Raw genomic sequence first — 11,466 nt, 5'->3', positions numbered from 1 at the left:
ATAAATTACCATATACACTCGATCGGATACGATGGGCGGGGTATTTATATGTACGACTAATCGTTCATTTAACCGGACACGGGAATGGATTAATAGCCACTAGAATAATTAAAACAGGGGTGAAATTACATTCAAGGGTAATTGGTGTAATTGTTAACAAAGTAGTAAAACCTTGGTTTACACGCAGTCGATAACCTGGTGTATTCATTAAACAAAGTATTAAAACCTTGTTACAATTCGAATCCCCAATTAGTTGGAATATTTAACTTCGGGTATAAGAATAATTTGATGAGGACACTCGCACTTTATATTTATGACTGATGGACTGTTATGGACAAAAACTAGACGGACATATTAAATAATCCAGGACAAAGGACAATTAACCCATGGGCATAAAACTAAAATCAACACGTCAAACATCATGATTACGGAAGTTTAAATAAGCATAATTCTTTTATTTCATATTTAATTTCCTTTATTTTATATTTAATTGCACTTCTAATTATCGCACTTTTATTTATTGTTATTTAATCGCACTTTTAATTATCGTACTTTTTAATTATCGCAATTTTATTTTATCGCACTTTTATTATTCGCAATTTCATTATCGTTATTTACTTTACGCTTTAATTTAAGTCTTGTATTTATTTTATATTTTACATTAGGTTTTAACTGCGACTAAAATCTTAAAATCGACAAACCGGTCATTAAACGGTAAAAACCCCCCTTTATAATAATAATATTACTTATATATATGTTTGTATTTTTATAAAAGTAAACTAATATAGCGTTGAGCTTTGTTTAAAGATTTCCCTGTGGAACGAACCGGACTTACTAAAAACTACACTACTGTACGATTAGGTACACTGCCTATAAGTGTTGTAGCAAGGTTTAAGTATATACATTCTATAAATAAATAAATATCTTGTGTAAAATTGTATCGTATTTAATAGTGTTTCCTGCTAAAACTAATAACTATTTTATATACACCTCGCATAACATCACTGGTATGCCCACTTGTCACCCATGCAGGACTCCGGTCTAACCCGGGGCTAAGCTTACTAGTCACAGCCCTTCTGTTGACGATCCCACACTTTATAGGAGCCTTTCAGGTGCCCTACAGTATCTCACATTCACCAGACCAGATATATCTTATGCAGTACAATAGATATGCCTCTTTATGCATGATCCTCGCGAGCAGCACTTTCATGCGCTCAAACGAATCATTAGGTACATTCAGGGCACCACTGATCTTGGCCTACAGTTATATGCGTCATCTCCGACATCTCTAGTTGCTTATTCAGATGCTGATTGGGCAGGCTGCCCTACTACTCGACGATCTACATCTGGCAAATGTGTGTTCCTTGGAAATAACCTCCTCTCATGGTCTTCCAAACGGCAACTCACACCCTCTCGCTCCAGTGCTGAAGCAGAGTATCGTGGAGTTTCCAACGCCGTTGTCGAGACTTACTGGATTCGTAATTTTCTCCACGAGCTTCATTGCCCTCTCACCTCCGCTACTTTGGTTTATTGTCACAATGTCAGCTCCATTTATCTGTCCAACAACCCAGTTCAGCATCAGCGGACAAAACATATCGAGATTGACATTCATTTTGTTCGAGATCTCGTAGCCCAGGGACATGTGCGGGTTCTCCATGTCCCGTCCAGATATCAGTTTGCAGACATCTTCACCAAAGGTCTACCATTCCCACTCTTCGACGAGTTTCGCACCAGTTTGAGCGTCCGGCGTACTCCCGCTCCAACTGCCGGGGGGGGGGGGGGATGTTAGTCATTATAGTCCACTTATCAATGTAATGGGCCTAGCCCACGTTTACACTAGTGCTAGGGTTAGATGGCTATATATATTGCACTGTATTATCATTATGGATCAATCAATAATACACAATTCATTCCAATTAAATATATCCCGTATCACCATGAACAATCCAAGTAAACTTCCACATCCATATCCTAACATCACCACTTTCCACGTAAATTCACTCTCGTCATCATGCTCGTCTTCATCTACGTCTTCTTTATCTTGTAAAAGTTCACAGTGGTTAGGCAATGGTACCCCACAGAGACCTTGATTTCCAGTAAAAGAATCGGCATTAAATGTATTGAATTGTTTCCCTTGTGGAATACGTCCTACGAGATGATTTTTGTGAAAGATTTAAGACTCCAAGACCATTGATATCTTCAAGACTTGTGGGAATCTCTCCTGTAAGTTGATTCTAAGAAAGGTCTAATGATTCAATTTCTGAAAGGTTCCCAAGAGCATGTGGGATTTCACCGGTGAGGCGGTTGTGGGATAAATTTAGCACTTTCAGTAAATTTAGATCTCCGATAACGGCTGGAATCACCCCTTCAAAACTATTGTTCGACACATCAACAATTTTGTAGTCTTCTAAAAGTTTTGGGAAGCTTTGTTCCACCCCTTTCATTGAAACAGTGATAGAGCAATATGTAGTAAAAAATTTTTAAATATTCAGGACGTGTACTCCTTGTAGCAATAGTACTCTTCTTGGCATTGAAATTTTGAAAAAACAGTAGAGGTAGTTGACCAACAAACCCATTATGAGACAAGTCAAGAATTTGCAGTTCACTAAATGGGTATTTAGTAGTAGAAGAGATTGAGATGGGACCATTAAGTTTGTTAGATTTAAAGATAAGGACTTGTAGAATAGAAAGATCTCCTAACCAACCAGGAAATGTTCCATTTAAGAGGTTGTTTCCAAGATCAAGTACTTGCAAGGATTCACATTTGGACAATGAGCTAGGCACCTCACCTTCTAACCGATTTCCATTCAAAACAAGCATCGCTAACTCTTCACAATCCTCAAATGTGTTTGGAATGGTTCCTCGAAATCGATTGTTCCCCATATCCAACATTGTAAGAGAGGAGCTAATATTAACCAAAAAATCTAGAATCACTCCTCCAAACTAATTATTTGACATAATCAAAGTGTTTAAAGTCCTTATATTGCAAGGTGATTGAGGGAATGGTCCCTTTATCATGTTGGACTGCAGATATAGCTCACCTAGGCCATACCATTGCAATTGTGGCAAGCCTGTAATGAAGTTATGAGAGATTCATGTAATATAACTGGTTATAACCTCCTATCTCGCCTATCCATATAGGAATGTCTCCAAGGATTTCATTGCTAGATAGATCTAACTCTTTCAGATTTCTCATGGAACGTAATAACTCCGGAAACACCTTTATCTTACAAGAGGCAAATGTTAAGATCTGAAGATTCGTGTTGATCACCTGATGATTAGCATTGTTTGTTGTAATGGATACACCACTGTATGATAGACGAAGAAGATTAAGGTTTGGGAGACTTGATAACAATGTATCCAACTCCCAATCACCACTAAAATTACAAAAAGAAAGGTCTAACAGAGTGAGGTTTGTGAATTGCATAATGGTACCTTGATCAATCTGGCCATCTAATTGATTAGAATGAAGATCTAATTCTTTTATTGAGGGAAGAACAAACAAATCAAATGGTACAATACCGTTGAATATGTTATGATATAGAAAGAGAGATTCTAAAGAGGGAAGAGTAAACAACCAATATAGTAACGTCCCGTTTAGTTTGTTATCTGATAAGTTTAGATAAGTGAGGTTTGTTAGGTTTTGTGGAGATTCGGGAAGGGACCCCATCAAATTACAATAAGAAAGATCCAAGTAATTCAAATAAGAATACGAATTATTAAGATAACTAGGTAAAGCTGAAGATAAATCATTCCAAACAAGTGATAGTTCTCTTAAAGAAGTACAATTTCTAAGCACGTTAATGAAAACATGAGGTTCGAGACTGAGATCATTCCAAGAAAGATCAAGAGACACCAAATTATGAAGAAGCGTGACATTTGTTGGCACTTTTCCGGAAAGCTCACATTCTGAGATGTTGAGATGTGTCAGACTTTTTGAAAACCTTCCAATTTCACTTGGAATTTGGGAACCATAAAAATTATTATAAGCGACGTTGAGCCTCTGGAGGTGAGGAAGGTTGAAGATGGATGAGTTAGGATGAATAGTACCTTTTAGCATACCACAGCTTAAATCGAGACCGATAATGTCACCGCTCATGTAGTCACAAGTAACTCCATTCCAGTCACAACAATCTGTATTTGTGTTCCAGTTCATCATAATTGGATAGTAACCTTCATCACCAAGCCAATCCGTACATTCATAATAGTAAAAATATGTACTAGGATCATCGCTTGAGTGATTGTTGGAAAAGACGTTTTGTTTAAAGAGAAGTAGATCATGTGACTGTTGAGTAAGACATTTAAATTTATGAGCAATTAAGCTGGTATTAAACTTAGAGGAAACTATGGAACAAGCAAAGCAGAAGAAAACCAATATGTAGTAAGGAAAAATTGACTTACTCATTTTTTTTTCTTTTTTAAATAACGAGTCTCTTTTTAATGTTGCTATATTTAAACTCTTGAGCAGGGTATTTATGTAGGAAATATTTATACGAAACTGAAAACAAGTATACATGTTATCACAAACATAATAATCAGATCACGCATGAAACTGAAAAATAAATACGATCAAACCGAATTGAGGTTGAACCGGACTTGTGTTTGACACAATTCCCTTAAACAGATTCTTCGTCTGTTTCCAGGGTACACCGGTCCGAAGCAGCATACTGCCGAACTTGAACACTTGCTTGAAAGATAATCGTACTTGGAGACCGTTGATGTTGAAACCGAGAGAGGAATATAGGGTGAGTATTTCTTACTTGGCAATTTTTCGTGTGTCTTACAAGTGAGAAATATAGTGTCTATTTATACACCAAAATAATCATCCTCCATGATTGCTTACCAAAAACAATATCCATAAAATATTGAGAGCATATCATGTAATGATGCTAGCTAGTGTGGTGGTTTAACCTAACCCACATCAACATAAGAAAGACAACATACATATTACATCATAAACGCAGCTGGTGGGTCCTGACCCAAAACAACCTCTTTCCCTTTTAATTTCCAGCATCAACCTCCTCACTTTGAAGCTCGATATCTCATTCATCACTACGTAACTTTGGACACATAATAGATCGTTACGAAGTCCTTGTCAAGAACTACGTAACCATATAAATTATCCCTCATAAATATGTTATATACCTTTGAATTTCAGGTGGAATATTTGAACCACTAAAATTGTTAAGAGCGAGGTTGAGTCTCTGAAAGTGAGGAAGGTTGAAGAGGGTTGAGTTAGGAAGTATGATACCTTTTATCATACCACAACTTAGATCGAGACTGATAACGTCACCGCTCAAGTAGTCACAAGTGACTCCATTCCAATTACAACAATCTGTATTTATGTTCTAGTTCATCATAATTGGATAGTAACCTTCATCACCAAGCCAATCCGTACATTCATAATTGTTATGACAATTTGCCTGACACACCCACCCAGCGGAAGTGAGGATATAATTTGTTTGAGACAAACTTGCTAGAAATAATAGAAAGCAAATAAGGTAACTGATAACACCACGATTTAACGTAGTTCGGCAAACCCTGCCTACGTCCGCCCCAAGAGTCTCCTTTATTCTTATAATATAAAAGAACCCGGTACAAGAAAAAGTACACTATGAGTTAAACCAAGCCCAAGCCCCTTAGATTTTAGTATAAAATCTAAGTTTCCCGTACACTCTTTTTCACTCCTTACAAGAATAAAACTCTCGACCTCACAAAGAAACACACTCCGTTGATATTATCGATCAACTATGTTTACTACATTTGTGATACTTTGATCCTCCCTTGGATCACTTGATCCCTTTCTCTGGATACATATAAATCTCTCCATGGACACCTATTTATAATCTTGCATACATGTGTGTTAGGTACATGTAAACTAGAAACATATAAATGGCTACCATCCATTTTTAACTTGTAAATACTTGCACATGTAAAAGCTCCATGTGAAACCAAATACCATTCTAACACACATGTATTTCATGCATTCCATATTCAACATAATGTGAGTCACCTATGTTGACTACCGTCCAACAATCTCCACCTTGACGAACATTTATCTTCTTCGTCACCGAAAATACTAACACCTAGTACTTTCACCATTGACCTCCTTACCACCACTGCACACACCTTGAATCACCTTGGTCCTGAACCTCGATTCAAATAAAACTTGCCAACAACCATGTGCAGCTGACCCCGTCAACTTACCCGGTTGACTCCGGAGAGGAGTCTTGAATCACCTCTCCTACCACAGTAGGATTTTGCTTCTCACCATCGTCTACCTTAGTCAAACATGTCCCAACATGTTCCCAACATGTTCCCGCGTGCATGCTTTCAAAACCTTCGAGACACGAGTACATTTTGTACTCGTCACCAGACGATATAAACCCTCATACTTCTCTCGCTTCATCAGGACCTTCACACCACGTGTGATTTTCATAACTCCACCTACGGTCGAATAACCATATCCTTGATAATCCAACACGCATAAGGAAATTAGATTCCTGCACATCCTTGGTGTGTACGCCACACCACCAAGAGTGTAAGCAACTCCATGAAACAATTTTATTTTCACCATGCAAACACCCTTAACATCACATGTTGAACCATCACCTAAAGTCAGCACCCCGCTTTCTTTAACATAAGCTTATCAAAATAAGCTTCCTTGGAACACACATGCATCGTACAACCAGAATCTAAAATCCATTCATCTTGAGCAGAAGTAGGACTTTTTGGAGATTGTGAGAACATATCCCAAATTAACCGGTTCACTGCAGCCCATGAACCCCCAGATTTACCTTCACCATTCTTCTAGAGTGGATAGTCCTTCCTTAATGACCCCACTCATGACATTTGAAGCACTGGATACCCTTCACGCCGTCTCCTGACCTAGACCTACTGTTACCACTAGATCTCTTCTTGGCAAACCTTCCCCTTCCATGACCAACCATAGCAAACCCATGCTCAAAAATGGTCACTGGATCTTCGTCTCTTATCTTGTGATAAGATTACCGGTACTACATCCTTCATCTTTACAGTAGCCTTTCCGTAAAGAATAGTAGTGACCAAAATATCATACGAACTAGGAAGAGAGGCAAGAAGAATAAGGGTCTTATCTTTTTCCTCAACATATACCTCAACTTTTGCAAGTTGATACACCAGACCATTAAACACGTTCAAGTGTTCAACGATTCCAATCGTCATCCGCCATCTGAAATGGCTCCACCTTAAATTGCATACCGCCGTTTCTCGCCATCTCCAAACAAAAACTATTCGTTAAACCTGGATACGCTCTGATACCATTTGTTATGACAATTTGCCTGACGCACCCACCCCAGCGGAAGCGAGGATATAATTTGTTTGAGACAAACTTGCGAGAAATAATAGAAAGCAAATAAGGTAACTGATAACACGACGATTTAACGTGGTTCGGCAAACCCTGCCTACGTCCACCCCAAGAGTCTCCTTTATTCTTATAATATAAAAGAACCCGGTACAAGAAAAAGTACACTATGAGTTAAACCCAAACCCAAGCCCCTTAGATTTTAGTATAAAATTTAAGTTTCCCGTACACTCTTTTACACTCCTTACAAGAATAAAACTCTCGACCTCACAAAGAAACACACTCCGTTGATATTATCGATCAACTATGTTTACTACATTTGTGATACTTTGATCCTCCCTTGGATCACTTGATCCCTTTCTCTGGATACATATAAATCTCTCCATGGACACCTATTTATAATCTTGCATACATGTGTGTTAGGTACATGTAAACTAGAAACATATAAATGGCTACCATCCATTTTTGACTTGTAAATACTTGCACATGTAAAAGCTCCATGTGAAACCAAATACCATTCTAACACACATGTATTTCATGCATTCCATATTCAACATAATGTGAGTCACCTATGTTGACTACCGTCCAACAATAATAGTAAAAATATGTACTAGGATCATCGCTTGAGTGATTGTTGGAAAAGACGTTTTGTTTAAAGAGAAGTAGATCATGTGACTGTTGAGCAAGACATTTAAATTTATGAGCGGTTAAGCTGGTATTAAATTTAGAGGAAACTATGGAACAAGCAAAGCAGAAGAAAACCAATATGTAGTAAAGAAAAATTGACTTACTCATTTTTTTTTCTTTTTTAAATAACGAGTCTCTTTTTAATGTTGCTATATTTAAACTCTTGAGCAGGGTATTTATACATAGTCATAATAATAGTATACTATTAGCGTCGTTGTTGCTTTGAAAAACCAGCCCATTGTGTACTCTAATAAGTCTATTATTTGTGGTCTAGGTCTATTTCTAAATGTGAGATTTGCGTTATTCAAGATTGGTAGGTCGCCCTTAAAGTATATCTGAATATGCAAATTTCTAACCTTGGATGTTTTATTTGATCATTATGATCGTCGATGATACGAGTAAAGAATAGATTATGGAAGACATCTAGCAAAAAGTTGTGTTGGACGGTGTCCAAAGTATGTCTCACCTTTAACTTGTCTTTTAATCTAGCTACATGGAGGAACAATGAACACTATAGAGAGTAGTGTTGGCTAAATTTTCAAAGAAAATGTGAAGCATTTCACACTTACTTGAAGTCAAGAAAAAAGGCTTGTGGGCGCTATATGTGTGTTTGTTGTCACATGTGTATTTCATTTGAGGCTAGAAGGTTGACTATGCATGTATATTTGCTACTATAAATATGTCATTATTGCAGAGAACAGACAAAGGGATCAATTCACAAATCCGATAACATTATTTTGATAATATTACGGAGAGTGTTTATTTGTGAGGGTATAATCACAAAGTAGATGGGACTTTTCTTCCAGAGGTTAAGAGTTTATTCTAATTAGATTGTAAAAAAAGGTACTGGGTTTAGGTATAACTTATAGTGTACTTTTTCTTGTACAAAGATCTTTTATATTATAAGAATAAAGGGAACTCTTGGGGTGGACGTAGGCAGGATTTTACCGAACCATGTTAAATTGTCGTGTTATTAGTTACTTTATATTGCTTTTTATTATTTATCGCAAGTTTGCCTCAAATAATTATATTCTCGCTTCCACTTTTGTGGGTGCGTCAGGTAAGTTTTCATAACAAGGTGATTAAGATTTCTTCTTTTTGTTGTTTGGTACAACATCATGTAAAGTTACATGATGATGGTGGATTGGTGGGTCTTCGTCAACTTAATATCAGTTCACATAGACAATAATTTATAACATACCCATAAACAAATGACATGTCTATCTCTTTATATAAGGTACAAATCACACTTATCAAAAATCTGAACTGTCCAACTAAATGGAATGTATGCATGTGCCGTTAGTGACGACAGTGACAGTGACGGAGTCATGAATTCATGTCGTTTTAACTCCGTAGTACATAATATTAAAATATAATGGGTCACAAAAAAATTAATTAACCAACTAGAATTTAGTACTAATATATAAAATAAAATAAAAACAAGTTACCATGTAACACAAATATTCGTTACAATATTCTTAAAAATGATCAATAACTGATCAATTTTTAGGTAAAACTGTAAATAATTGTTTCAAAAACATGTGTATCGGCGGGACATGTTAAATTGTTAAATATTTTGTCAACATATTAAATTGTTTAATATTTTGTCAACATATTAAATATTACCGATTTAATTGGGTCCATGAGCTGGTGTCACAACATGAAAATAAGGGTGCCACTTTTATAGTCTGAGTTTTAGTATTATATGGCAATGATGAGTGGTGTCTCAGGCCCCCATATATTAACACACAGCTGTGACGTGTGTGCCATCTACTTGGCTAATATATTGAACATATAAGCTAGTATGTGATTTTAGGCTATAGGTTTTGGATTTGAGCTTGCAAGTATTCAAGTATTTTGGATCAAGATTGTAGTCCATTATGTAGAAACTTTTTGAAATATGTAGTATTGAAAGTGTGTAGAAAAATCTTTTAAAATATCTAAAGATAATACTTAGAAAATATCTAGATAATGCTTAGGAAAAATCTAGATTTTAGTAGATGATGAAGAGTTCTAGACTACTCCATTGAGTCGCATAAATAGAGGGCTTCACCCCTCATTTGTAATCAAGCAATTCAATAAGCAATAAACAAAGCTTTCAAGATCAATCAAACATCTAAATCATCAATCCTTTCTTCCACAAATAATATACATAACCTCCTATTTCCAACAAATTGGTATCAGAACCTTGTTCGACAAGATGATGGCCAACAATGTCATCACATTTTCTCGCCTCACAAAGGATAATTATGATCGATGGAGCATCCAAATGAAGACCTTCCTAGGTGGACAAGACCTATGGGAGATTGTGGAGGAAGGCTATGAGGAACCTACTGAAAAAGGTTCTCTCAGCAAGGAGAAAAAAGTATTGAATACCAACGATCAAAAGGCTCTTTCCATTATCCAACAAAATGTAGATGATGGAGCTTTTGAGAAAATTGCAAGTTCAACCACCGCCAATAAAGCATGGGAGATCTTGGAGAATTATTTTAAGGGAGTTGATAAGGTGAAAAAGGTTCGACTACAAACACTACGAGGTGAGTTCGAATCCTTAAATAAGAAAGACTCGGAATCAATTTCTGATTATTTTACAAGAGTCTTGGCGGTTGTCAATCAATTAAAGAGGAATGGTGAAACTCTAAGTGATGTAAGAGTCATTGAGAAGATTCTTAGATCATTAGATTCAAAATTCGAATATATAGTCGTAGCCATCGAAGAATCTAAAGATCTAGAATCAATGACTATCGATGAACTCATGGGTTCACTACAAGCCCATGAAGAGAGGTTCAATAAGAAAAATAAGGAGCCTTTGGAGTAAGATTTACAAGCAAAACTCTCTTTCAAGGAAGAAAGCAGTGAAAAGACTCATCAAATGAGTCAACGAGGTCGTGGTCAAGTACCTGGCCGAGGACGAGGACAAGGAAATATCAAACGTGAAGGTTATAGTTCTTACAGAAATGAAGAAAGAAGTCAAAATTTTCACCTGAAAAGAGGTCGCGGGAGAGGCTACATAAGTAGAAGGCCATGGTATGACAATTCTCAAACCAAATGCTATAATTGTCATAAATTTGGCCACTATGCTTCGGAATGCGAGAAGTCAAACAATTACGTGCAAGAAAGAGGAAATTTAGTGCAAGAAGATACCGAAGCAGTGAAAAACACTTTGTTACTAGCATGCAAAGGTGAAGATAACGGAGAATCAAATTTGTGGTATCTCGACATGGGTGCAAGCAACCATATGTGCGGTGACAAAAACATGTTTTTGGAGTTAGACGAGGTAATTAGTGGAAATATCACCTTCGGAGATTCCTCTAAAGTCCCGGTTAAAGGCAAAGGTAAGATTCTCATCCGCTTGAAAAATAGAAGGCATCAATTTATCTCTAACGTGTATTATGTGCCCAATATGAAGACGAATATACTGAGTATTGGACAACTCT

At 36.7% G+C, this 11,466-nt stretch overlaps 1 pseudogene; it reads right to left on the bottom strand.

Annotated features, from left to right (window-relative positions):
• Positions 1-1,888: 1,888 nt before the first annotated feature.
• Positions 1,889-4,405, bottom strand: LOC139899699 (receptor-like protein Cf-9; annotated as a pseudogene).
• Between the last annotated feature and the right edge of the window lie 7,061 nt (positions 4,406-11,466).

This window comes from Rutidosis leptorrhynchoides, chromosome 3, assembly GCF_046630445.1.
Source record: "Rutidosis leptorrhynchoides isolate AG116_Rl617_1_P2 chromosome 3, CSIRO_AGI_Rlap_v1, whole genome shotgun sequence".
Lineage (NCBI taxonomy): Eukaryota > Viridiplantae > Streptophyta > Magnoliopsida > Asterales > Asteraceae > Rutidosis > Rutidosis leptorrhynchoides.
Note: the sequence above shows the minus strand (reverse complement) of the source record. Positions and strands in the feature narration are given on the sequence as shown.